General features: G+C 37.4%; 1 long non-coding RNA gene across 1 annotated transcript; it reads right to left on the reverse strand.

The window, feature by feature from the left end:
- Positions 1-3,498: 3,498 nt before the first annotated feature.
- LOC137085272 (uncharacterized) lies at positions 3,499-27,556 on the reverse strand. Its single transcript, XR_010906946.1, has 4 exons — positions 27,464-27,556; positions 19,901-20,008; positions 19,690-19,794; positions 3,499-4,069 (listed from the first exon to the last, which is right to left on the reverse strand). It is a non-coding gene; the product is annotated as an uncharacterized lncRNA (long non-coding RNA).
- Between the last annotated feature and the right edge of the window lie 438 nt (positions 27,557-27,994).

Raw genomic sequence — 27,994 nt, forward strand, 5'->3', positions numbered from 1 at the left:
GAGAATCAACAAATATGTGTATAAAAAATAAAATAAAAAAGCATCCTTTGCAGAGTAAAAATAGCACACCCGAGACTAAAATTATTCACAGGTTTTAAAATTATTTTAATAAATAACAATTGCAATCTGATAAACTCACTGCATTCAGTGCTACACAAACTTTAGTGCTGAACATCCCTGAGCTCCTCCATATTACACACACTCACAGGAGTGATGTAATTCTCAGTTTGATCCCTGACATAGTAGCTCCACGTCAGATACCAAATCAAATCTGGATGCTTGGTAGCATTATCTAAAGTACTTTTCAATAACGATGGGCGTCAATCATTCCTCATCATGTAAATGTTGTCGTGGGTTGTTAGAAGTATTAAACCAGCATGAGAGAAGTAATTTCAGTGATTGTACTGGATGCTAAGCTTCTTTTCAGTACTATATGAGAAAAATGTATTTTTTTATTTTTTATGGGTAGCTGAAGCCATGATCCGCTCACATTTGGCCTGTTCTGTAGTTTCCTGCTTGGCGAAGGGATAAACATAAATCTGTCAAAAATCATATTGTGTTTTTCACCATTTAGGCCAGAGGCTGTATATTACAAAAGCTTGGCTGTGGGTTTAAGAGTGAGGGCCATGTGTTGACTGTGTTGCATCAGCCATGTAATGCGCAGCAGCAGTTTACTTAAAGCAAACTATAAAATGACTGTTAAGGGTGTCTGTAATGTTCTCAGCCCTCTTACAGTAGAGTCGACTGACTGCAACATGTGGTTCTGATCAACATATGGTTATAGCCAATAAAAGCATTAATACACTGTGATTATTTATTCTCTGCGTTTAATTCTAGACAGCACAATAAACCCAATTGCCTACACAGTCCTTGACTATTAGCCTAAACTAAGAGACATCTATTCCCATATTTCTTGCTGCTTTCATGTCAGAATGTTCATAATGAAGCTGAAATGAAAAACAGTAGATGAACGAAACATTACAATAATTTATGAATTATTTTAAACTGGACAAGCGTTAGGATTTGAGTGAGTTTGACAAGGGCCAAATGTGATGGATAGACGACTAGGTCAGTGCATCTCCAAAACTGCAGCTCTTGTGGGGTGTTCCCGATCTGCAGTGATTAGCATCTATCAAAAGTGGTCCAAGGAGGGAACAGTGGTGAACCGGTGACAGGGTCATGGGCGGCCAAGGCTCATTGATGCACATGGGGAGCGAAGGCAGGCACGTGTTCCAAACAGACGAGCTACTGTAGCTCAAATTGCTGGTTCTCAATTACACATTTTGATATACTAAAAATAAATATTTAAGGAAATTACTATCATTACTATTATAATTTAAAATGTACAAACCCAGCTAAAACTTCTTTGGACTACTTGAAGGCAGAATCACCAGAGTACAATACTTTCTCCAGAGTAGATCCTGAATGATTATGTCCATAGCACTTTCATTACATTTCATTTCCACTTATATTCACAATGCTGGCACACTGCTGACACCAGCAAAATTAACAATTTTTACATAAAAATCATGAGGCGTTTCATTTGTCAATCATTTGTGTTTGTGGCATCCTGTCCAAAATGAGAAAGTATAAGAAGAAAATATAGTTGGAACTGGTGCATTCTGGGACATGTCATCCACAAGTTTCCTGTTGCTGTCAGAGAATGTCATCCTAGGTGTCACCTGAATTTACCTCTCATCTGACTCCACAGCCTACAGCGTAATGACAGAGACTGTGAATCCATTAGGGCTGCCAATACTGATAGGCTGCCCTGACAAATGAGCATATGCTCGATATCAGCGTTTGGATGCCAGAATCTGTTGAAGTGAAACACTACAGCTCATCTGTTACATTTACATCCAGCATCATTATCTGTGGCAGTTCAATTCTTCATTCAACATTCTTTTAAAAGAATGTTCTAGGCAGGGCTTGACATTAAAACCCTCCAATATATAATACATTTTTCTCAAAATCAAAAATGTCGATTTATGTCAATATCAATACTGAAATATCTGAGACACTTCCAATACTTTTTTCCCACAGAAGAGACACTATACCAGCTGCGCTTTCTCACTCTCTCATCTGTTTGACAGCAAGTTGACAGACAAACCTGCCTCCCCTCACTAACTCGTTTCATTTGCTCCGGATTCATATTTTTTATATTACAGGGCTTGAATTTCAACATAGGATTTCGTATATTGCAGAACTTTACTCATTCCTGCATATGTTGTGCTCCCACCCAAATTCTGCACACATAAAGCCACCTCTCAGTTCTAAAATGAGTTTTTTTCCCGCTGCTTATCAAGTCAAATACACAAAATAATGTCAACTCATTCGATGAATATTCATGTAAACACAGTCAGTTATGTGAACGTAAACAGTTGAGAAATAAAACGCATGTGACAGTATAATGGATCTGTGCTTAAAGTGACAACAGCCTACCTAATGCCAAGTTATAAGATGATATTGAAAATATCTATATGGCAGTTTTTCCCCATGGTACCGATGTCAAAATTGTGGCCAGTGAAAATGCTGAATAGCTGGTAACTTTGGAAAACAACTATAGCCACTATGGCTGGTGAGAGAGAGGGAGAAAAAAAACACTTGTCAAGCCCTGGTTCAAGGTTGATGATATCAATAGAAGCAAAGAAATTAATGAATAATTTTAACCATTACCTTAATTTGTGAAAAAGAAAAAAGAAAAGAAAAAACACGAGTATGAAACCGCTGCAAAGTTCATGGCATCATACAGTAATAACAGTTAAGAACAGTTTTGAAATAATCACAAATGACCAGACTTGTCTCTTAAAGTTGGCAGATTTATCAAGCATGAATCAAGGCCATTTTTTACCATTTCGGTGCCCTACACTCAAAAGGTCTTTTTTTATGTGCTTTTAAAAAATACAGTTCTCTAGACATACAATGTATTAAATGAAAAATAAATGGACAACACTTAAAAGAAAGAAAAAAAATAATACATAGTATTGTTTTTTTCACTTTTTTTAATGCAAGAGTAGCATTTACATTTTTCTGTAAAACTTAAACATGCTTTATTAAAATGCTTAAATGAGTCCAATACATTTGTGTATAGGAATATACTTTCTTCATTTTAAGGAAATTAAAATTAACGAAAACAAAAATATCACTAATAATGCCTTTTTGCCAAAGATTTTTTTAATGTTTTTGAAAAGTCACCAAGGTTGTAAAAGTACAATAAAATAATAATAATAACAATATAAAATATATTATTATAATTTAAGATAACTGCTTTCTAAGTAATTTAAGTCATTACTCCAGTCTTCATTGTCACATGATCCCCTCAAAATCAATCTAATATATTGATTTGCTGTTCAAGAAACATTTCTTATTATCAATGTTGAAAACGTATTAATTTCTTTTTTTTAAAAAAACCTTACTGACCCCATACCTATGAACAGTAGTGTAAATAATATTCTAAAATCAATGAAGAGCAATAAATACCAATACAACAGACAGTAAAAATGGAAATTAAATAATTTGTTGCACAGGATGTTACACAAGGAACAATGTGTTGTTTAGATGCTGTTCTTGCTAAAGAGCCGCTAACAACTCTTGTTTAAATTATATTCTCTCGCTTAAATATGTGTTTAATGTCAACACAAAAATAATAAACACGCCCCATAGCATTAAGATTTCTGTGTCCCAAACCTTTTGATCTCTTATTCGCTACTTATAAAAATAAGCAATGAGTTCAGTGTTTTCCAACATTGATTTTAATGCTATTTACATTCTGAAGTCTTGAAGTATAATGTTACCACTTAAGTCTCCATTAGCCACTCTGCTCAATTTAGAAGTTAAAATCATCATTGCAAAGAGACGTTTGAAGTGAGGGCGACACCCAGTCTGATCTTCTGGGCCAACCGGGGCATTGATCTTTGTGTATACTTGGACCATTGACTGCCAGCAGTTTGCTAACAGACATATCACACAGGGACAGGCGGCCCCAGACAGCTGTCTCATCCGTCTTCAACAGTGTTCCAGAGCACATCACTACTGTCGGATCTCCCTTTCCCAGGACACATGCCTATAACTGAGGGAACTGCTTGTTAGACCGGTGTCTGAGACAATCTGCTGTGTGGTAGAAAGTGAGAGGGTCAAAGGGTCAAGACCTCGTGGCTGACCAGCAAGTGAATAATGAGTTTCACTCGGCACAGTTGGACTCTCAGCAAGTTTCATCTCATCGTTTGCACTTTCTCTGACACATTCATTTTTAGGGACCAGGTGGCTGCCAGAAATATTGTCCATCTTTCCTGAGTGCCACTGTGGCCTTTACAATTGTCATTGAGCACAAGGGTTCAGTTTTCTCGCATATTGCTGTCTTTATAGTTATTAGGAGATTATTATTAGGGTTAAACTACAAATGAAGGATGCAAAAGAGCCAAGCAGATCTCATATTTACATTTTGTGGCATATATATATATATATATATAATTTTATTTTTATTTTATTTTTTTACTCCGCATGAACTATAAATTCATATGAATGAGACATTTTGAAAACATGTAAAATACTTAAAAATTGCTATGAGAGAATGTTAAACAAAGATTAGCTGCGTCTGAAATTGCAAACTCAATTGAGCAGATACTTATACTATAAAGCCAAAAGTTTTAGGACGCCTGCCTTTACATGCTGATGAACTTTAATGACATCTTATTCTTAATCCGAAGGTTTTAATATGGAGTTGGCCCACCCTTTGCCGCTTCAACTCTTCTGGGAAGGCTTTCCACAAGGTTTGGGAGTGTGTTTATTGCAATGTTTTACCATTCTTCTAGAACCGCATAAGAGGTCAGGCACTGATGTTGGACGAGAAGGCCTGGCTCGCAGTCTCTGCTCTGACTCATTCCAAATGTGCTCTATCAGTTGAGGTCAGGACTAACTGAAGTATTAATCAATGATCATGTGTTTTTGTAGACTGTAAACCCAGCCTGATCTGCTGGCGATTTGATTTTGCCCTGCAGCTCAGGCTGGAAACCTGTTCATTTATCCTGCTTCTGTTATACATTTGCAGGACCCAATCACAGACTGGTTTATCCGCCTGACACGCTATTAAAGGGTTTAACACAATGAGAAGCGATTGATCTGTGCGTTGATCACACCTCTTGTGGTCTGATTGGTTGAAGGGCTGTCCAATTGCATACGGAGTCATTTGAATGATCATTGTTGATCACGCCTCTTGTGCAGTAGAAAATACAGAGCAGACTCCCCAAACCAATGTTCAATCTTAAAAGATTGAGTTTGGTTTGGTGATAGCCAGATGAGTGTTTTTGCATATTTACTGAATAAATATTCTGCAGTAAAAAAGTTTTGCTTATGACAAACATAAATTAAAAAAGTTCCCTAGCTTTACATTTTAAATGGCTATACTTCATGAGTTTTTAATTCATAATCCTACACTTTTAATTTTTTCCTCCCATTAAAATATTTTAAAAAAATTAATGAAGCAACACCACATAATACATTAATATAACTATGATAATTAATTCATATTGATTAAATAATAATGTAAGTAGTGAAAATAAATGGTGAAGGATTTACTTTGAAACGCACAGAAATGGCTAGTAAATTTCACAAAGAAATGCAAAGAAATGGCAAACACATTGACTTAAACATGAAAAATTGAAATAGATAAACTGAAATAGTATTTTCTTTTAAAACTTGCTCCAAAAATGTTATTTACTAAAATGTGTACTACTGTGTAAGTGTATTTCTTACTGATCCTTCTTGAGCGATCATATGTAAAACAAGTGAAAACAAATATGCCACTGGCAAAATACACTGGTATTAAAGATATAGTCTTAATTTATTAATATTAATGCAGCTTAAGTAAACTGATGTCTTAAAGGAAAAAAAAGTCTATGAAGAACCTCTCTCTTTTTCTCTTTTGGAACCTTTAGTGTATATTTTTAACTGAAAAATAAGACAAAAAAAGACTAGGATTTTGTTTGACATTGCATATTGTGTACAGTGTATAGTAGAGTCAATGGGAACTAAACCTCTTACAAAGAAAACACTGTACATCATTAGATGTTCCCCTGATGAGGGTATGGAGATGGTATCTAATCTGTGTACTCTGTTTTGAGAAATGAGACAGTGATGTCTGGGCAAACACAACAACTCGGTCTGTCTATCCCAGTTTTCCAGCGCGTGTGTGGGAATGCGGGTATGTGCGAACGATCACAGACGTGGTCGCTGATATGCCTTGACAGTGTTTTGGCAGAACAGTTCTGCCATGAGCAAACACATTGAGCTTCAAATGCGGGGTCTTTGTGCTCTCCGCAGGGCCGTTCCTCGCTTTTTTTGTGTTATCTAGTGCTACGGGCTGTTCAGGCCCATCTAGATGTGCTCTCATCAGCAGATCAGGCTCATGCGATCAGTCCAGCTCCTTTCAATTCAGTCTCTGTTTTTCTCATCCGTCTCAGGCCTCCAGCTGATTCACAAAACTCCCGCCCACCGGCCCCAGCTTCGCCAGCACGAGCGGCCCAATAGCCAGAGACCCAGCGGACCTGCGGTATTTCCGCCCCCTTTAGTGAGGTATGACACATGTTTTTACATACTGCATGAGAAAGTGCTCGCCCAGTGTGGGAACCACACATTCCACACCCTGTTGTTGACCTGCACGAACTCGCACACATACACACGTCTCAGCACTGACTTCAGCCAAAGGAAGAGGAAGTCTGACCTGCTCAGCTGACAAGGTCAAACACACACACACACACACACACATATATATATACACGCACACATTTATGTGCTGGGAACACAGATGCAAAAGCCCCAGGACACATGTGAGACCGACCATGTGTTCAGTGTGAAACATAATACACAAAGCTTGAGAATATGGAGACCTATCTAAACATCACAGAGGCTTAGGAGATGTCTGAAAATGTCTTGTTTTTTATTATCTGTTTAAAGGTGCACTATATAGTATTTTTGCAGTAAAATATCCAAAAACCACTAGGCCAGTGTTATATATTTTGTTCAGTTGAGTACCTACAATATCCCAAATGTTTCCAACTATTTGTAAATTGTGAGAAAATTGCTATTTTAACTAAGGACCGGGACGTTTCAGCATAGCGTTTGAGGAAGTCGCCTGTCAATTGCGTTATATATGAGCGAGATATGACACATTTATGACACTGCTTAGTGACACATTTTTTGTTGATTTGTTGATTTTGATGTTTGTTTTGGATTGTTGTCCTGATGGAAGATCCAGCGAAGGCCCATCAGGTTTAGATTTTTTATCTGTTGGTGTATTTACTAACATCCATGATACCATGTATCTGTCCATGTCCAGGACAGCAAAAAAATAGGCCCACGACTTTAAAGATATGGATGGACGGACGGACGGACGGACGGACGGACGGACGGACGGACGGACGGACAGACAGACAGATAGATAGATAGAGTTGAGGTCAAGACTCTGTGCAGGCCAGTCAAGTTCCTCCAGTTCAAAATCCATGTCTGTATGGACATTGCTTTATGTACTGGTGACCCCTGAAAAACAACCCTAAACGAAAGTTGGCAACTTCTGCACACTTCTGCACACAACTTCAGCGATGTGCTTGATCGATCACTTCCACTCCCTATTCTCTCTGATATCCTCATCTATATTGCTTTACATCTATGGGATTTTCTTGTCCACCAGGTGAAACTTTTGATTGAATCACCAAGCACACTCTTCATGATAACACTAGCATAGTAGCACAAACAATATGGAATTATTTAAATACAAATGTTTGTTCAAAGCTAAGTCAAGCAACAGCAGGCGAAGAGTGCATACTAACACGCACCACTAAAACAGTTTTAACCCACTAGGAAAATCATGAATTTTTAATTTTTTTTTATGAAAACAAATAAAAAATGTTACTGCAGAATGTCTGGTGTTAGTGCAGCCATTAATAGTAGCGCATTAAAGCGCTCAGTCCCGTCATGATTTTGGCTACTGAAGGCAGGCAGATGGACTCTGAATGACTGTAGGTGATGATGCACAGAGAGAAATATCAGCAATACTGGAAATGAACAATTGGCCAAGACGCTCTCATATTTTCCCTTCTGTGATAGTATATCAGTATGCCACTTATAATCTGCAGCAAAAGGTGTCAATAGATAATTTCAGAAGTGTTTTTATTGTGCCTTTCAAAAGCTCCAGTAAGAACAAAAGCTTTGTGGCACTGTTATGTAACGTACAATGATGAATTAAACATTAAATCAAATGAATCAAAAGGGAATTAAATACTGACAGCCTCAGACAGCGCAGTGTGCATTAGAATGAGGTCATTTCTGGCAGACGACTAACTCGTCATATAAAGATATGTTCAGTTGGGTGATCGGTGGAGAGGAAAAGCTTGAACTGCACATACATAACTTCACACAAACAGAAATACATACACACTCTCTCTATTCCTCCTCGACTCACGCAGTGCATTAAACAGATTCTGGACTTTAAAAAAAAACCTTATCATGATCTCAGTGTAAACTACAAAACCTTATTTTGTAAAAACGGTCATGTCATGGTCACGTATTATACATGTTCAGTCTATATAGGCGTGTAGTTTTCCGTTATATGGGGGTATAAGCATTTAAAGATAATTTCTGATAACTTTCATCACAGAATTTACTGGTAATTTGCTGCTGATGTGTGATTGGTCCCTTGCCGGTAAAAAGCCAGTACGCAGTTGCTTGTGTGAACAGCATATTTGTGTAATTCTGGTAATTTTATGGTAATTTGCCAGTATTCTTGTGTGGAAAGGGCTATTGTCATGTAAAGGTACCCTTAATACGTAGTTATACACAAGTGAATTGGAATAACATTTTAATGAGTCTGAATAAGAATTAAAAAAACATTAGGTAATAAGTGATTATACATCTAAATGGAGTAAGCAGAATACATACCGTTAAGAAACAGTCATTAAAGTATGCATACCGTAAGTGACCTTTTATTTCAATATTATATAATCTGCAAGTAATTGAATGTCATTAAAAGAATGACATTAGAGTAAATACTGACCAAATGTTCATTTTGGGAAAATATTCTTTTAACGGAAATTACTTTTTATGAAATAATCTCTATATTTACATTAGGGATAGTATATTACCAGCTAAATGTTTAAGTTACCTGCTCTGAATGTCATTACGTCACCACTTTTCAGGTTTTAGTTTCAGTGACATGCTCTTCAAGTTTTATAATTTTACAGGTAAATAGGAAAAGCTTTCATATTCATTTGCCAAAATAGATAAAGCTTTACATCAATACATCTGGAAGGCCCCCGGGCAGAGAGAGTGCATATGCGATTTTGGCAGCAGGCCCTGATGCTTCCAACTGACCTTATTCATCAGCACAGGCAGACAGCCGAATGCATTAGTGATGTCATAGTGGTATTATGCATCATTGCTGCAGGAAACCAATGAGGCACAGGAGTGAGAGGAATGAGATCATAATCAGGGATAATATATGATCAACCTTCTTTTCTTTATTCCATACTGTGCTCTTTGACACTGAATGTGGTGCATGATGCATATCAACCAGCTGTGGAATCATTCCTTGATGTATGGCTCCACCTGATGTGCCTAGTGATGCAGGACTGCTAAATCAGCCCCAATTTAAAAGAAAAATTATTATTATTCATTGGGTCTTTAGGCAATGTGTGTGAAGAAAAATTGAGATTCAGATTGTTCGGAATTTGTTTTCTTCAATATTTATAGAAATTATACATCTTTTTTTTAATACATTAAATTCCCAGGTGACCGAATACAAATTGCACAGCAGAGCAAACAGTACTGTATCACAAAATGCATTGGTCTCGCATTTTCAGTAACACAAAATCCTTGAAAATTAATATTTAAATTTCAGATCTTTTGAACTTTCTATTCATCAAAGAATCCTGAAAAGTTTTTTTAAGGACAATATTAAACAGCACAACTGTTTTCAAAATTGATAATAATAAGAAATGTGTTTTGAGCAGCACATCAGCATATTAGAACACTGAAGACTGGAGTAATGATGCTGAAAATTCAGCTTTGAATCACAGAAATAACATTTTAAAATATATTCAAATGCAAAACAACTGTAAATATTAAATGTAAGTATTAAAACAATGTTAATAATATTAATGTTTTATATTTTTAATAAAAGCTAGCTTTTGTGTGCATTTATTTATATACAGTGGTGGTCAAAATTGTTGGTACGTCAAATATGTTACATCAAATATGTAAATATGATCCAAATTGGATATATATCCAACCTTTCATTGAAGTAAAATAATGGAAAATGGGGGTAAATCACATTATGAAATAAATGCTTTTCTCCAAAACACGTTGGCCACAATTGTTGGCACCCCTAGATTAAAATATCTCTGAAGTATATTTACATTAATATTTACTTCTTCTTTTTTAGCACACCAGTGGCCTGTTGCACAAAGCTGGTTTCAGTTGTTACCCAGGTAAGTTCAAGATTAGTTTGAGCAAACTCTGGTTTTTCGGGCTCAAGAAGGTGGATTGGTTTTTATCAGTGTTTATTATAAATATAAAACATGCATTCATAATTCTTTTAAACAATGTGTATTCATTTGAGCTCTTTGTGAAGCTATAATTAGGCATATTTCTTTGATTCACATCATGCATTGATATAGTCAGATATTCTTTAAGCTGCTTTTTCAAACTGTCACTGCAGCAGCAGTGTTTATTCCTGCTTTGTAAACGCATTTAATTTCATGATCATTTTCAAAATGATCTCTCAATCTCAAAAGAGAAGTGAATTGCGCCCTCTCTCTTGCATGAAGTGAATCACATGGACACTGTGATTGGCTGTTTGCCGCACGTGTCACACTTTCAGTTGCACACGCTTCAGAGTTAATCACTAACTCTGGATTAAAGTTGACAGAGAAAGTTTATACCAAGCTTTGAGAAACAGTTTAACTTGATCTAAACCAGGTTGGATTTATCTGGATTTGTCAACTCTAAACCTACTCTGAAACTCAAGAGTTTGTTCAGCTAGCTTCATGCAACAGGCCTCTGGGTGACAAGGAACATGAAATTGTCCAGCTATGATGTCTTGTTTTACAGGAGTATATAAGGAAACACAAAGGCCAAATTCCCTTAATCATTCATCACAATGTGTAAAACTACAGAATATAGTTCTGATGTGCAGCAAAAGATTGTTGAGCATCACAAAATATAAAGTGGCTGTAGGAAAATAGCCAAGCATTGAAAATCCCCGTTTCCACCGTCAGGGCAATAATTAAGAAGCTCCATTTAACTAAATATAATACAAATGTGCCTGAAAGAGGACGTGTGTCTATATCGTCCTAATGCACGCTGAGGAGAGTTTGAGTGGACAAAAACTCTCCAAGGATCACAGATGGAGAATCACAGAGATTAGTTGAGTCTTGGGGTCAGAAAGCCTAAAAAACAAAAAACTAATAACCCCTACATCCTAACATGATGTTTGGGAGAGATTGGGAGAAGAAAAATCCTCCTTGCTCATCCAGAAACAAACTCCAGCATATTCAGTTGTCAGACATGACTGAAAATGTAAAAGGGACTGTGGTCTGTTCTGTGGTCAGATCAAACTATAAAAACGAAGGGTTTAGTGCAAACAGGGATAAAAAGTACCACCTGCCCACGGCTAAATATACCGCTGGAACTTTAATGTTGTGGGCCTACTTTTTGCTGGAGGTCCTGGACATCTTGTTCAGATGCATGGTATCATAAATTCTAGCAAATCCCAACAGATACAGTGCCTTGCGAAAATATTCGGCCCCCTTGAACTTTGCGACCTTTTGCCACATTTCAGGCTTCAAACATGATATGAAACTGTAATTTTTTGTGAAGAATCAACAACAAGTGGGACACAATCATGAAGTGGAACGAAATTTATTGGATATTTCAAACTTTTTTAACAAATCAAAAATGGAAAAATTGGGCGTGCAAAATTATTCGGCCCATTTACTTTCAGTGCAGCAAACTCTCTCCAGAAGTTCAGTGAGGATATCTGAATGATCCAATGTTGACCTAAATGACTAATGATGATAAATAGAATCCACCTGTGTCTCCATATAAATGCACCTGCACTGTGATAGTCTCAGAGGTCCGTTTAAAGCGCAGAGAGCATCATGAAGAACAAGGAACACACCAGGCAGGTCCGAGATACTGTTGTGGAGAAGTTTAAAGCCGGATTTGGATACAAAAATATTTCCCAAGCTTTAAACATCCCAAGGACCACTGTGCAAGCGATAATATTGAAATGGAAGGGGTATCAGACCACTGCAAATCTACCAAGACCTGCCGTCCCTCTAAAATTTCAGCTCATACAAGGAGAAGACTGATCAGAGATGCAGCCAAGAGGCCCATGATCACTCTGGATGAACTGCAGAGATCTACAGCTGAGGTGGGAGACTCTGTCCATAGGACAACAATCAGTCGTGTACTGCACAAATCTGGCCTTTCTGGAAGAGTGGCAAGAAGAAAAAAAGTGTTGTTTAAAGTTTGCCACAAGCCACCTGGGAGACACCAAACGTGGAAGAAGGTGCTCTGGTCAGATTAAACCAAAATTGAACTTTATGGCAACAATGCAAAATGTTATGTTTGGCGTAAAAGCAACACAGCTCATCACCCTGAACACACCATCCCCACTGTCAAACATGGTGGTGGCAGCATCATGGTTTGGGCCTGCTTTTCTTCAGCAGGGACAGGGAAGATGGTTAAAATAGATGGGAAGATGGATGGAGCCAAATACAGGACCATTCTGGAAGAAAACCTGATGGAGTCTGCAAAAGACCTGAGACTGGGATGGAGATTTGTCTTCCAACAAGACAACGATCCAAAACATAAAGCAAAATCTACAATGGAATGGTTCAAAAATAAACATATCCAGGTGTTAAAATGGCCAAGTCAAAGTCCAGACCTGAATCCAATCGAGAATCTGTAGAAAGAACTGAAAACTGCTGTTCACAAACGCTCTCCATCCGACCTCACTGAGCTCGACCTGTTCTGCAAGGAGGAATGGGCAAAAATTTCAGTCTAACTGATAGAGACAGTTAGACAGTTAGACCAAGCGACTTACAGCTGTAATCACAGCAAAAGGTGGCGCAACAAAGTATTAACTTAAGGGGGCCAAATAATTTTGCACGCCCAATTTTTCAGTTTTTGATTTGTAAAAAAAGTTTGAAATATCCAATAAATTTCGTTCCACATCATGCTTGTGTCCCACTTGTTGTTGTTCACAAAAAATTACAGTTTCATATCATGTTTGAAGCCTGAAATGTGGCAAAAGGTCGCAAAGTTCAAGGGGGCCGAATATTTTCGCAAGGCACTGCATTGTGTCCAAAGTGTTTTAGAGAAAAGCATTTATTTCATAATGTGATTTACCCCCAATTTTTAATTATTTTACCTAAATGAAAGGTTCGATTTTTGTGAACTTTTGGAATAAAAGATTAAAAGGATAAACAATGCATATTTTTTACAGACATATTTGATCATATTTACTAACAATTTTGAGCACGTGTGTGTGTGTGTGTGTGTGTGTGTATATATATAGTGCTGTCAATTAAATATTAAATTTTTATATTGTAATGATTTCAGTTACTCTCCAAATTTATGTAGAAACGACTTTAAGACTATATTTAAAATATTTGTTTGATAACCAGTATAATACTATTGGTACTGATGTCTCTGAATTATTTTTACAAATGAATGATAGATCTTCATATAAACACATGATAATAAATTACATATACATGTGCCTTTCTGTCTTAACAGGTAGGAAATATACATATAGCATTTATATATATATATATAAAATTGCATTCATGCAATATACTGCATATTATTCAGTAAGCAGCAATCTAGTATCAATTTAGAACAGCCTCCGTTTTTAAAAGAGCAACCACAGAGACAAATAGCAGATGCTCTCTTTTCATCTTTGGGGCCCCATATTCAGCCATCGGCACCTTGGGGGGGTGTCAGGATGGAGGGGGAGAGTGTGAAACAAAGCAGCAGGAGGGGGAATGTATTGTGCCATGGGGTGATGGTTGTGGGGGTACGACATATTTTCATGATAATGTGGCACACTTCTTTCTATTATGGAGCGACCCCAGTCTTAGATCAGTACAAAAGGGGCCCAAACCCCACCGGTCTGTGTCTATCAGACCCTTTACAGGAAGAGGGTGGGTCACAAGCCGGCCTGACCAGGGCCTAAAGGCACGGATCCCACCGCTCTGCCGTATGGGCCCTAACGTCTCTCTGTATGTGTGTTGCATCATTGCTTTTGTTTGTTGCTCCCCTGTGTTTAATTTGTGCTACCATTATTCAGCTTCTAGATTTTGGTAATTCTAGCACACAAGACTGTTAGTTTAGCGGACAATCCTGTTCAAAATCAGCTGACACATGCATAGGTTTAACTAAAGCAAATTTATAACACATCTGAGTGCAGTGTGGTTTGTAGAGATACACTCAACAAAACACTTTTGTGCAATAAAAGGTTCCATGGATGTTAAAAGTCCTTCATGGAACCATAGATGCCAATTAAAGAACCTTTATCATGGCTCCAGACTGCCACCAAATTGTTCCATTTTGCTACCAAAATTTGAGAATGTGCAACTGCATTTTACATCCAGTTGCATGTGCGACCAGTAAATCTGGGTGTGTTAATTCAATAGATTCACGCTCTCTAGAATGCTGTATTTGCTGACGTGACACACAAGATCTATTTAACCAATTTTTTTATTTTTGTTTTACAATTTTTATGGAAGTACATGACTCAAATGTAATGAAGTAATTTATTCAAAAGAAGAACCCTGTTCAAACATACATAATACAAACACAAAACCAGTGCTTATACTCTGTACGGTAATCATTTAACCATCAGCCTACATTATTACACTGTTTTCATTACAATGGTAAAGTGTACATTTCTTTTTTGCTGCAAATATGCCAAACTACACGAGCCAAGCTCTACCTGTTCGCTATTAGTATCGTTCAACAACTGGTTCATTATGTTAACTTCATGAACGACATGTACCAGTTCGTTCAATTCGTTTAATGAACTAGATCTCTCGTTCAGACTCAAAAGTATCTCGGTCAGTAAAGGATGTATTCGTTCACTGAATTCAACAAATCACATGCTCTGTCACATCTCATACTCGAAACGCTATTGGCTCGAGATTGTCATTCTTTGAGTGGAAATTAGCATGTTAATTTACATGTGTACCCCTAAATTTTCTGGTTGTGTCCCTAAAATTTTCATTTGGGGGTCACTGTACTCCTATTGAAAATTTTTAGTATGGAGCCCCTATTTAAGAGGGTATAGTGAATGCAAATATGCATCTGACTAATTTTACTTAAACTGATGCTGGGTATACTTCAATAAGTGATGTCATTACCGGCTATGTTAACACATCAGAGACGAGTCAATGCTTTTAACTAGCATTTGACATCAATGGCAAAACTAGGACTAAAACTTAAACAGCACACATTGCAACAGCAGTTTGCACAAAAGTTATTAAGCTCCATATATTAGGAACCGTTCATTGCTTGGAATTCAATAGTATGGCTCTAAGCTCATACTCGGTAGCAGCTGGCAAAAGAGTGATTAAACCTCTCCCTGAGGATCTCCCAGCATCCCACTGGGACTCTGTCGCCCTCTTGTGGTGGGAGGAGAGAGGGACCGTAGAACAGAGTTCAGTTCTTTGTGTGCCTTTATTATTTAAAGGGGGGGTGAAATGCTGTTTCATGCATACTGATCTTTTTACACTGTTAAAGACTTGGAATCCCATACTAAACATAGACAAAGTTTCAAAAGTTAAGGTGGACGTTTGATGGGAGTATTTCTTTGTCAAAAATACTACTTCCGGTTAGTCATAAGTTTCGGCAAGTTTTTTGAGATCATGCGTCCCCATTGACGTTAGTGGGGGCGGAATTTCCTTGTATGGGCCTTACGGACAATTCTACCGGAAGCGCGTGAGAGAGAGCGAGGGAGAGAGCGAAAGCAACAGCCTACGCCCATCAAAGCGCTGGTTTGTAGGATGCTAAACAGGTGATATAACCAGTAGCTACTGACTTACCCACTGATAGGCCGGCGGTCGATCTGTATTAGCACTTTCCTCACGCGACGGGCGAATCACTTTCCTCACAGAGCGACTCACTTTCCTCACGCGACGGGCGAATCACTTTCCTCACAGAGCGACTCACTTTCCTCACGCGGCAGGCGAATCACTTTCCTCACTGAGCGAATCACTTTCCTCACAGAGCGACTCACTTTCCTCACGCGGCGGGCGAATCACTTTCCTCACTGAGCGAATCACTTTCCTCACAGAGCGAATCACTTTCCTCACAGAGCGACTCACTTTCCTCACGCGGCGGGCGAATCACTTTCCTCACTGAGCGAATCACTTTCCTCACAGAGCGAATCACTTTCCTCACGCGGCGGGCGAATCACTTTCCTCACTGAGCGAATCACTTTCCTCACAGAGCGAATCACTTTCCTCACAGAGCGACTCACTTTCCTCACGCGGCGGGCGAATCACTTTCCTCACTGAGCGAATCACTTTCCTCACAGAGCGAATCACTTTCCTCACTGCAGCGCGCTGCTGCACACGTCATTATTTAGCTCCGCTCACACGACACGCCCCCACCCGCTCGGCTTTTTTCGGAAAGACTCGGAACAGCGCATCTTTCTTATATAATTATAAAAAAAATAAAGACTTTTCGGAGATATGCAGGATGCAATGCTACTCTATAGGTACTCAAGATTGACATGACACTGACTGAAACTGAGTGTTTCACCCCCCCTTTAATAAATGAGATTGTGTCTTTCCCATGAACGTAACCATAGCCACATCCCTCTCTATGTTTATTGGGGACAAATAAAGCTTCATATTTGTTGTGGACCTACTTTGTCTCATTGTGTAGTATAAGATCATCACCTAGTGGTGTGACATGGAAAGTTTTAAACATTAAAACAAAGTATCTTTCCAATTTCCTGTTAGGAAAAGAATTATGCTTCATTGTATTGACTGTGCACATGCAGTGTGCTTCAAATCTTAAAAGTATATATTTTATATATAGATGATATCTGTATACAGATGATAATAATAATGAAATAAAAGGCCTCAGCTTCTCAGCTCAGTACATCATCTGTATATGTTTCTGCTTACTCTGTATAGATCGGTAATACTTAAAAAAAAAAAACCATATATTAGGTTTGTATGTTCTTTCAGCTTAGGTTAAATTGTCCTTAGTTCTACGCTTGTTAATGAATAAGTGAAAAAGGACTGTTATGAGTCAGCCTAACCGAAAGTATACGCAGCCACCCGGAAACTACGTGAATTGTTCTGAGACAACGTTTCAGCGATGACACGTGGAAAACAAAAGGTATTTTCCATGGAATATCATATTCACAAAAAGCAGAATAAGAATATATTTTCTTTGCAAAGTAAAGCAGAATCCTACAGTATTATAAAGATGAAGGGTGTCGTTGGTGGATTTTGATAGTGTGTAAAAGCGTGTTAGCATTCGCCTATGAGGTATTGTGGGGAGGCTGCTAGTTTCTTTTTTGTTTTGGAAAAAATATGATGTTATCGTCATAATGAGAATGACTGACTGGTAAAACGGGATCACTAGTTTGTTATTGTTAGTTATAAGGAAGTCATTTGAATGTCAAATATGTGGGGTGGAGAACCGAAGACGAACCGTAACAAAAGTACAGTCAAATCTGCACAGACTCACCGGGCATTCTGGATAGTTTACAGACATTTTGTAATGCTAAGTTCATTCTTAGAAATTGTTTAGTTATTGGAATAATTAATGACTCGAAGCAGAATCATTCATTTGCTTTTCAATTCGACATGGAAATTTCTTGATGTGTATCCTTTTTTTTCTAGGTCCCAGTCCAATGTGAAGACATTGATAGAGTGCGTATGTTTATTATGTTTTATTAAAAAGGAGAACTATTAAATATTTGCTTGAACACAATAGATAATGTGTTGTAATTCTCTGCAGGTTTCAGTTCAGTGTCAGGATGACCAATTTGGGTTGAATGCTGAAGTGGTTTATGGAAAAAAATCCATTCCCTTACGGAGGTGCACTCCATTTGAGTTATTTCACAGGTAAACCTTTGACATTTACCTTACACCGATACACATGTTGTAGTAGACGTTTTAAGCCTTTTGATTTTGTATGATATAATATATTTAAGTGTAATTTTGTTATTTTTCCCCCACAATATTTTGTAGGGTAAGAGTTACTGGGCAGAATCACACTGGTAAGTAAACTAAATATTTAATATTTTACACATACAGTGTACACACACACACACACACACACAGTGGGGCAAAAAAAGTATTTAGTCAGACACCAATTGTGCAAGTTCTACCACTTAAAAAGATGAGAGAGGCCTGTAATCATATGTACACTTCATTACATTATAAAAGACACCTGCCATAACCTGAAACAGACTCCAAACTCCACTATGGCCAAGAATAAAGAGCTTTCAAAGGACACAAGAAACAAAATTGTAGACCTGTACCAGGCTGGGAAGGCTGAATCTGCAATAGGTAAGCAGCTTGGTGTGAAGACATCAACAGTGGGAGCAATTATTAGAAAATGGAAGACATACAAGACCACTGATAATCTCCCTCGATCTGGGGCTCTATGCAAAATCTCACCCCGTGGGGTCAAAATGATTACAAGAACGGTGATCAAAAATCCCAGAACCACACCTACATACCTAGTAAATGACCTGCAGAGAGCTGGGACCAAAGTAACAAAGGCTACCATCAGTAACACACTACGCCGCCAGGGATTCAAATCGTGCAGTGCCAGACATGTCCCACTGCTTAAGCCAGTACATGTCTGGGCCCGTCTGAAGTTTGCTAGAGATCATTTGGATGAGAATTAGTTTACTGTAGAAGTTCTTTTTTGTTCCACTTGTTCTTTTTTGAAAGAAGAAATTTTTGTCATTCCGATTGAAAGATTCAGTGGACTGTTTACATGAGACGTTATCTAAACCGATTTGGGGTTTACGTGTGCTGACCATAGACCACTGACTTTCAGCCGGAATCATTTTGTGACGGTTTGTCTGGCGCATCAGAAATGTCGACGCTGTCCTCTCCTCTCCAGCAGCTGGAATGTTCACGGATGCCATTGCACCTCTCAACGGCCACCAGGACAGGGTTTTATAAAAGCTTTTTATTTGTTGTAAAGTGTAATAATCATCTCAGAAATATAAATTCTTCTCTCAGGAGCAGTTGAAGTAAAAAGTGCCAAGGACAAACGTTGTCAAGAGGAGAGGGTATACCCAGGCTATGTTTGTTAGCCTGACAAGCCAGTCTCACATCAAGATGTTTGGTCTGGAAACTCATCATTGACAGCTCAATCCGAGGGGCGGGATAAACGGTTGTCTTTCAAACTCCCTCTGCACGCGATAGGACAGCGCTACAACCAACCAGAGCTCGTTGATAGATTAAACTTTCGCCGTATCCCGTCGGCAAAACTCAAACACATCTTCCCTTCTTAAGAATGACTTCAGTGCCTTTTAGTTAGTGATACTGATTTAAAAGTTTATTTATAAATATAATTTATTAAAAAGTATTATTATTATTTATTGTATATTTTTATGTACTATAAGTGGTGTTGTGGTATACATTGTTTTCTCACGTTTCCTCAGCTGCTGGTCAAGTGCAGGATTCATTTGCTGTGAATGGACAAATCAATGCAACTGCAGGCTTCTCCACAAGCACAGATGTTGTGGGTGTCGACAGCCTAATGTTCACAGACGGTGAGAAATTTCTTAAGTCAAAAATGCAACATAAAACACTTTATTGATATGATTTGTTTCAAGGCTCAATAACAAAAAGGCTTGATGTACCTTGATGTAGGGATCTCTCCAGGATTCATGGTACCCGATGGCATGGGAGACAACGTCCATGAGCTGATGAACAAAGATGGCCGCAATGAAACAGAGAAGTGTGTACATCTGAAGAGAAAGAAGAAAAAGCCTAAGGGGGAGAGCATATTAAATTCACAATTAGAGTGAAAAAGACCTAGCATTATTCTATGTTGCATACAGTAGGCTGCTACCCCTATTTTTTGTAAGCTTAAGTAGTTTTAAAATGCTTAATGTATAACTCTATATTTTAGTTCTTACTTTATACTAGGGGTGTGACGAGATTCAGGGTGTCCGCGGGGTTTTAAAAAGTGATAAATAAAAATAGTCAAATTTAAGGCCATTAAAAGTGTTAAATGTGGTCTCAGAGGTATTTTTTTTTTCCAAATTAGGTATTATTTTTTCAGACTATCAGGTGTCCTATTCTGATGGAAATTCTATCTGCGTTCACGTTAGTCGTTTAAATATTGGGCTTTAGCGTATCTGGGCACATAATCAAAGACTCAACGTATGTTTGATGCTGACGTCATATTCAGTGGTCGTTCGGCATCATCTCAGAACATTGCGCTCAACAGAAGTGGCTGGCTTACGTTTTATTTTATCCTCATAAGAGCAGTCTTAAATGATTTATATAAAGTCTAAAATGAACAAAAAGAGTTGTGAGAGAATGAGGCACGATCCATAGACAGTGAGATCTGCGTGTCTGTCTGCTCTTAAAGGGACAGACTTCCCTTTAACACTGGCCTTCATTCATAAAAAGATGCCATTTAAACAAGTATTTAAAATATACTGTTGTTTCAAAATATATGTTGTTTCTACATTAATTTGATTAACTGTGAAATTATTATGTTAAAAATATATATTAAAAACGTACAAAAACATTTTTTTATTGCGATTAATCACAGAAAAAATGTGTGATTAGTCTAGTTAAAGTTTTTAATCGATTGACAGCACTGGTTTTTAGTATTTTTTTTAATTCAACAACTTATCACAGTTATAGAAATGTAATATTTGGCTCAGGTTTTGTTGTTGGAAAAAAACACTAAATCATTTAATTGCTGAATTACCAATTATTAATTGAAATCAGATGTGTGTGCAGTAATGCTTCTCCTTCACCAACCTTTGTGAATGTTGAGATGTATTTTACTGTGTCTGAATGATAACATAATACAGATTTCCTCCTGCTGTCGATTCTAAATCTTTTCTTTGTATGTTATAGATGTCAAAATCTGTGTAAATAATAGAAAGGTCACTGATTAACACTTGCAATTTAGTGTCGTGATGGTTTTAAAAATATTCTGAAGGTAGTAAAAAAGGTATTAAAAAGTAGTAAATTTAACTTTCGGATTGCTGTATATACCCTGAGATTACAATGTGACAAGATTTCTCATCAAGTGAAAAGCTGTTCTCAATATCGCCATGAAGGAGTGTGAGGGTGAAATCACTACTGTTGTATGTTTACATTAATTTTGTCGTCATCATTTCTTAAAGTTGTCTTGTATTTCTTGTTCTCATTAACCCGATCTCGTCTTGTCACATGAACTAAGTGTCTCGTCACACCCCTACTTTATACTTTAAATAAATGATTTAAAAGGGACGATACATGCTGTCATTCATTACTGTAAACCCATTTTAGTTAAGAACTAACACATAGTCAAAGACTATAGATGTACAAAGACAATGCGCTCATGTTACTTATAAATGGGAGAAACTACAACACACGTTGTGGCAGAACACATCCTGCTTTCTAAATAAAAAAGCCAATGTAAGCCTGCAAAGGGTCAAAAGACTTTCCTTGAAAGGGATTTTGATGCAGTTCAGAGTGGCAGCAAAATAAATAGTTTGCTCTGCAGAAGCTCTGTAAACATAATAGGAAGTTGAGTGAAGGGGAAGTAATGATGAGCCAGAGTCAGAATACATGGATAGTGACCTCTAGTGGTTGGATGTCCTATAATATGATTTGCTCAATATTACGTCCTTTTGTGGTATGTGGTGGATTTGAGCTCAGTTGTATAGGTAAACATAGATGCTTCATTAGCCGCTGTTTCTATGGGCCGCTATACGTAGTGTTTAGTTACATGTAAAGGTATTACGTAATTTAATTACAAAAATAAATGTAACCATAATCTGTTACAGTTACTTATAAAATTGTTAATGACTGTAAAGGGGTTTACATCTGAATACTTTCTGTAAAAAGCTAGAATATGTTGTATAATATTAATTTGTTGCTTTGCCTGTTTTTGATGTGCACACTGCTATTTAAAGGCCTATTACTAAAGCGATGCTATTCCGCTGCTTTTGATTGGCTCTTTTGTTTGAATTCGCAGTGCACCACGTCTACAACCTATCTGAGAGTTGCCACCATCGTGAGTGATAATGTGTTTCAGTGCTGCACATTTAAAACTCATTTTATCCGGAAATCTATATTTAACCTCAGATCAATCTCAAATTAAAAAGAGGTGCAAAAGTTTGGTTTTGTGTTGGCTGCGCTTTAAAATTAAATTATTATAATCTTAATTCAAGTGATGAAGGATTTTGAAAGTCTGACAGAAATCAGTGTTGAGTATTACTGTAAAGTTAACCCTGCCTGGTTTAAATGTTTGAAAATTGTTAACAGTTGAAAACATTCGTTAGAAATTTAGAAAAGTAATCAAACAATCAGTTATATTACTTTAATAAAGTCATTGAAATAGTTACACTACTTGGTGTTTTTTACTTACATTCATTTTAAATAGGGTAACTCATACCTATATTACATTTCCAAAGTAACCTTCCCAACTCTGGCTATATGTAAGACGTCTGCCATATTGGAACAGTCAAAACACTGGTCCATGAACTCACAAGAGTAAGTTGACTGAGCATCTGCAACCATAGCTATATGCATGTATGAATATCAATATCTGCAATAGACTTCAGCAGATGACTTTTGTAAACTAACACAATACAACAAGACGAAGGCGTCAGCTAATACAACATTACAGTTACCATAGTATAAAAATTACGATATCACAACAAAGTTGTGGCATCATATGAGTGATGACACGCTGACTGTTCCAGACTGTTGGCAGGTTCGTCAACACGCCTGGATGCGTATATATGCTCAGTTGTGGTTCATCATGATGATGTGAGTATATGACCAAAGGCATGTAGCTTTTTAGGTATACCACCAAAATTAGAATTTAAAATGTACATATTCAATATAAATGTAAAATTGTATCAAATAGTGTGCACTCAAAATGCACATGAATTTCGTTTTTATTTTATTTTTTTCTCTCTTTCCCTTCATTGCAAGCTCACTGCTTGCTTCCATGTATGACCCATCTCGCTGATGTGCAGAAATGTTGTGTACAAGATTGTGAAACCTGATTACACCACCCCGATTGACTAGATCATATTGTGGTAACACGTGTGGTGGAAAAATTGTAATCACTGATGAAAATATTGATTATTTAGAGTGTGTTTGTGCTATGTTTAACAAACTACTGAAAGAGATTGTTTTGACAATGGGGGTATAAGAGATTGTGACTTCTGTTATGTCTTCAGTTCACACTTGATACAGGCACTGATGACTGTTGACTGTGGCTCTTTCTTGCAAGAAATAAATCTTTATGAAGACAGTTGGCTAAGGTGTGTCTCTTATTCAGAAAAGTGACAAAGATAAACCATAGCCAATTGTCTTTATAAAGATTTTTGTCATTACACACATTATTTTAATGGTCGGCTTTAGACATTATGCAAGTTGACTGCAAGTCAACTAGCTCTCATTAGAGTATTAGAAAACTGTGTGCTTATCATATGATACATTTATTTTGATGCTCCCCAACAGACATTCTACTAACTACAAGTAACTTTGCAGCTACATGAGTTTACTACATGTTTACTTACATAACTGATGATAACAAGTCAGCAGGAATGTCTCAATTTATTTGTCAGCGTAAATGCTATTTTTGATAGAGGAACGAAATAGAAGTGGTAAGAAAGCCAGCCTAACATTCATAGATAAAACCTCTGCTGTTTGCTGGAATGCCGGTAATTAATGAGGGAAGAGTATTCCAAGCAGAATTACAGGAAAGGATGGGTGAAGCAGGAAATATTTTTTCCTGAAAGTTGAAAAGGATTCTATTCCACAGCATAAAGAGAAGACATGGGAGAGACCGGCATGAAGCGAACATCTATCCCGAATGGACATAAATGAAGTGAACTTAATAAAAAGTGATTGAACTTTTCAGAAAAGTTACAAGAGAGAAACAAATTCCGTTGTGTTTTCATTTCGGGAATGGAAGGCTGTCCAGATCCAGCTATTAGAACTTCCGGTTATAGCGCTTGTCGCAAGAGGTAAGAGAAAACGCAACGACAAATACTTCTTATTCATTTAGTGTTATTGGAATATGAGACGATAACACCGATTTCCTTTGTGTTGTAAAACTATGTATACAATACCACGTGTCGATGACGGAATCATTCGATTTGACGTCACGCAGCGTAATGTCATGCGTGTCAAGCAGATCTGGGTTATACACTACAGTGCAGCAACATGTCTTCTGCAATTGACCAAAATGAAAAGGTAACATTTGAATACAACCATATAAACCTGCAAGTTTTTGTCTAAATCAGAGGAGGAAGAGTAGGCCTGTTGCAAATCTTCTCTTAAGTCATCTAACGGTAAATGTATTTGAGGAGTCTGCGTGACCTTGACTGTCAATACGCCATGCTGCTGAGTGAACTTCATAATTTTAAGTCTCTGGGTAATGACTAAAGTGATGATATCTATTGTTACGAAACCATTTGGTTTATTTGGGGTTATTACTATTTTAGTGGTTTGCTATTTTACTATTTTATCTTAGTGGTTTGAGTAAGTCTTGAGAGTTTTTAACCAGCTTACCACCTATATATGAAGCTATAGCAAAAAAGCCTTAGCATTCTAACATTTTTCGATGTCGGGGAAATGTTTTAATGTTTATTTATTTACTTTTTCTGTAATGTCTTGGATGATGTCCTAAACATTGCATGCACAAGAATTGTTGTCGGTAATAACGGCCTCAAAATATAAAGAGCAACACATGGTTTGGCTATAAGTCATAAATCATTGATTAATTCATTTTTGAACGTCTACTTTTAATCAACGTTTTTGTGCTTCAAAAAGTTCTTAAATGTGTTTTTGTGTTATGTATACATTATCTATTATTTATTGGCATGCTGGTAGTCTATTAGTACTGAAAACTGCTGTGAATTGAAGGGCTTTGTATGTTTGTGTTTTATTAAAGATTTCTGTGCAGTGTCAGGATAATCCACGTGGATATGGTGGGGTGGTGGTGAATGGAGATGAAACCTTTCCCATGACCTTGAACTGTATTCCGGATTTGACTGGGTATAATCAATATATATCTAGGTAAGCTTTTCAAAATGTATTAAGAAGATATGCCTTAAGGCCTGTTCACACCAATAGCTAAACGATAACTATAATAATGATTATATTAGCGTCCACGTCAGTGAATAATAGCATTCTGTATGTTTATTACTGTCAATGTTTGTATTGCTCATCAGCTGGGGAAAAAATACCTGTGTGCTAATCTGTTTTATTCAGAGGGATTTTTAGAACTATATCTCTGTTATAGTTACCATCCATTGTATGAACAGGCCTACCACTATAATACCATCATACAGGGAGTGCAGAATTATTAGGCAAGTTGTATTTTTGAGGATTAATTTTATTATTGAACAACAACCATGTTCTCAATGAACACAAAAAACTCATTAATATCAAAGCTGAATATTTTTGGAAGTTTTAGTTTTTAGTTTTAGCTATTTTAGGGGGATATCTGTGTGTGCAGGTGACTATTACTGTGCATAGTTATTAGGCAACTTAACAAAAAACAAATTTATACCCATTTCAATTATTTATTTTTACCAGTGAAACCAATATAACATCTCAACATTCACAAATATACATTTCTGACATTCAAAAACCAAACAAAAACAAATCAGCAAATATGTGACCAATATAGCCACCTTTCTTTGCAAGGACACTCAAAAGCCTGCCATCCATGGATTCTGTCAGTGTTTTGATCTGTTCACCATCAACATTACGTGCAGCAGCAACCACACCCTCCCAGACACTGTTCAGAGAGGTGTACTGTTTTCCCTCCTTGTAAATCGCACATTTGATGATGGACCACAGGTTCTCAATGGGGTTCAGATCAGGTGAACAAGGAGGCCATATCATTAGATTTTCTTCTTTTATACCCTTTCTTGCCAGCCACGCTGTGGAGTACTTGGACGCGTGTGATGGAGCATTGTCCTGCATGAAAATCAAGTTTTTCTTGAAGGATGGAGACTTCTTCCTGTACCACTGCTTGAAGAAGGTGTCTTCCAGAAACTGGCAGTAGGACTGGGAGTTGAGCTTGACTCCATCCTCAACCCGAAAAGGCCCCACAAGCTCATCTTTGATGATACCAGCCCAAACCAGTACTCCACCTCCACCTTGCTGGCGTCTGAGTCGGACTGGAGCTCTCTGCCCTTTACCAATCCAGCCACGGGCCCATCCATCTGGCCCATCAAGACTCACCCTCATTTTATCAGTCCATAAAACCTTAGAAAAATCAGTCTTGAGATATTTCTTGGCCCAGTCTTGACGTTTCAGCTTGTGTGTCTTGTTCAGTGGTGGTCGACTTTCTGCCTTTCTTACCATGTCTCTAAGTATTGCAAACCTTGTGCTTTTGGGCACTCCAGTGATGTTGCAGCTCTGAAATATGGCCAAACTGGTGGCAAGTGGCATCTTGGCAGCTGCACGCTTGACTTTTCTCAGTTCACGGGCAGTTATTTTGAGCCTTGGTTTTTCCACACGCTTCTTGCGAGTGCGACCCTGTTGACTATTTTGTATGAAACTTGATTGTTCGATGATCATGCTTCAGAAGCTTGGCTATTTTAAGACTGCTGCATCCCTCTGCAATATATCTCACTATTTTTGACTTTTCTGAGCCAGTCAAGTCCTTCTTTTGACCCATTTTGCCAAAGGAAAGGAAGTTGCCTAATAATTATGCACACCTTATATAGGGTGTTGATGTCATTAGACCACACCCCTTCTCTTTACAGAGATGCACATCACCTAATATGCTTAATTGGTAGTAGGCTTTCCAGCCTATACAGCTTGGAGTAAGACAACATGCATAACAAGGATGATGTGGTCAAAATACTCATTTGCCTAATAATTCTGCACTCCCTGTACATTATAAACATTGCTCAAGTGTTTAAAGGGCATAAAGGCTTTAGGGATATGCAAAGGGATAAAAAATGCGATGGTGTGAAACTTATGCTAATAGCAAAACATTTGCTTTCTGATCCTTTGTTTTCCAAAGAATGGACTTTGAATAAACTTGTTTTTTTTTGTGTTTGCAGCAGATCTGGAAATCGGTTCAATGCTGGAGTTATTAATGAGGAGAATTGGAATGATGGTAAGATTCTCATTATTTATAGGTTTCATTTTATGATTTCAGCTCTTGGAAATGTCCTGGTCATTTTAAGCGCATGTCTTATAATGAAAAGCACCTTATCTGTTCCAGTTCAGCTCGAGGATCTTCCAAGAATTTGCTTCCGACTTGATGTTGGCATGGTCACTCTTTTGAGAAGGATTTGGTGAACTTACATCTAAAAGGGAGGAAAATTAAAAATAATTTCAATAGGAATGCACACAAAGAGTTCCCGATGCAAATTTCCAAGCACAGGCCACATCTGAGAAGCACTGGTACGCAAAAAATAAAAAAATAAAAATGTGATAGTATGTCCCAAACTGTGTCTACTCTTTTCTTTTGCTACACACTCAAAAAATATGTACTTTTTCTTCACAAAAAGAGTACATACTTTTAGGACATGGTACAATTAGGCAAACTGGGATGCAGCAAGTGTCCATCGGTCTGGCCTTTCAAATATCCACAGGAAATAGTAGATTAAGATACCTTTTGAATACTCATTCCAAATACTACAATTTGGGACATACCAATTCTATTTTCATATACCATTTAAGATAGATACTTTGCGAGTTGGGATGCATCAATAGTTATCCAATCTTTTATAGTTATT

This window comes from Pseudorasbora parva, chromosome 8 (genome assembly GCF_024679245.1).
Source record: "Pseudorasbora parva isolate DD20220531a chromosome 8, ASM2467924v1, whole genome shotgun sequence".
Classification (NCBI taxonomy): Eukaryota; Metazoa; Chordata; class Actinopteri; order Cypriniformes; family Gobionidae; genus Pseudorasbora; species Pseudorasbora parva.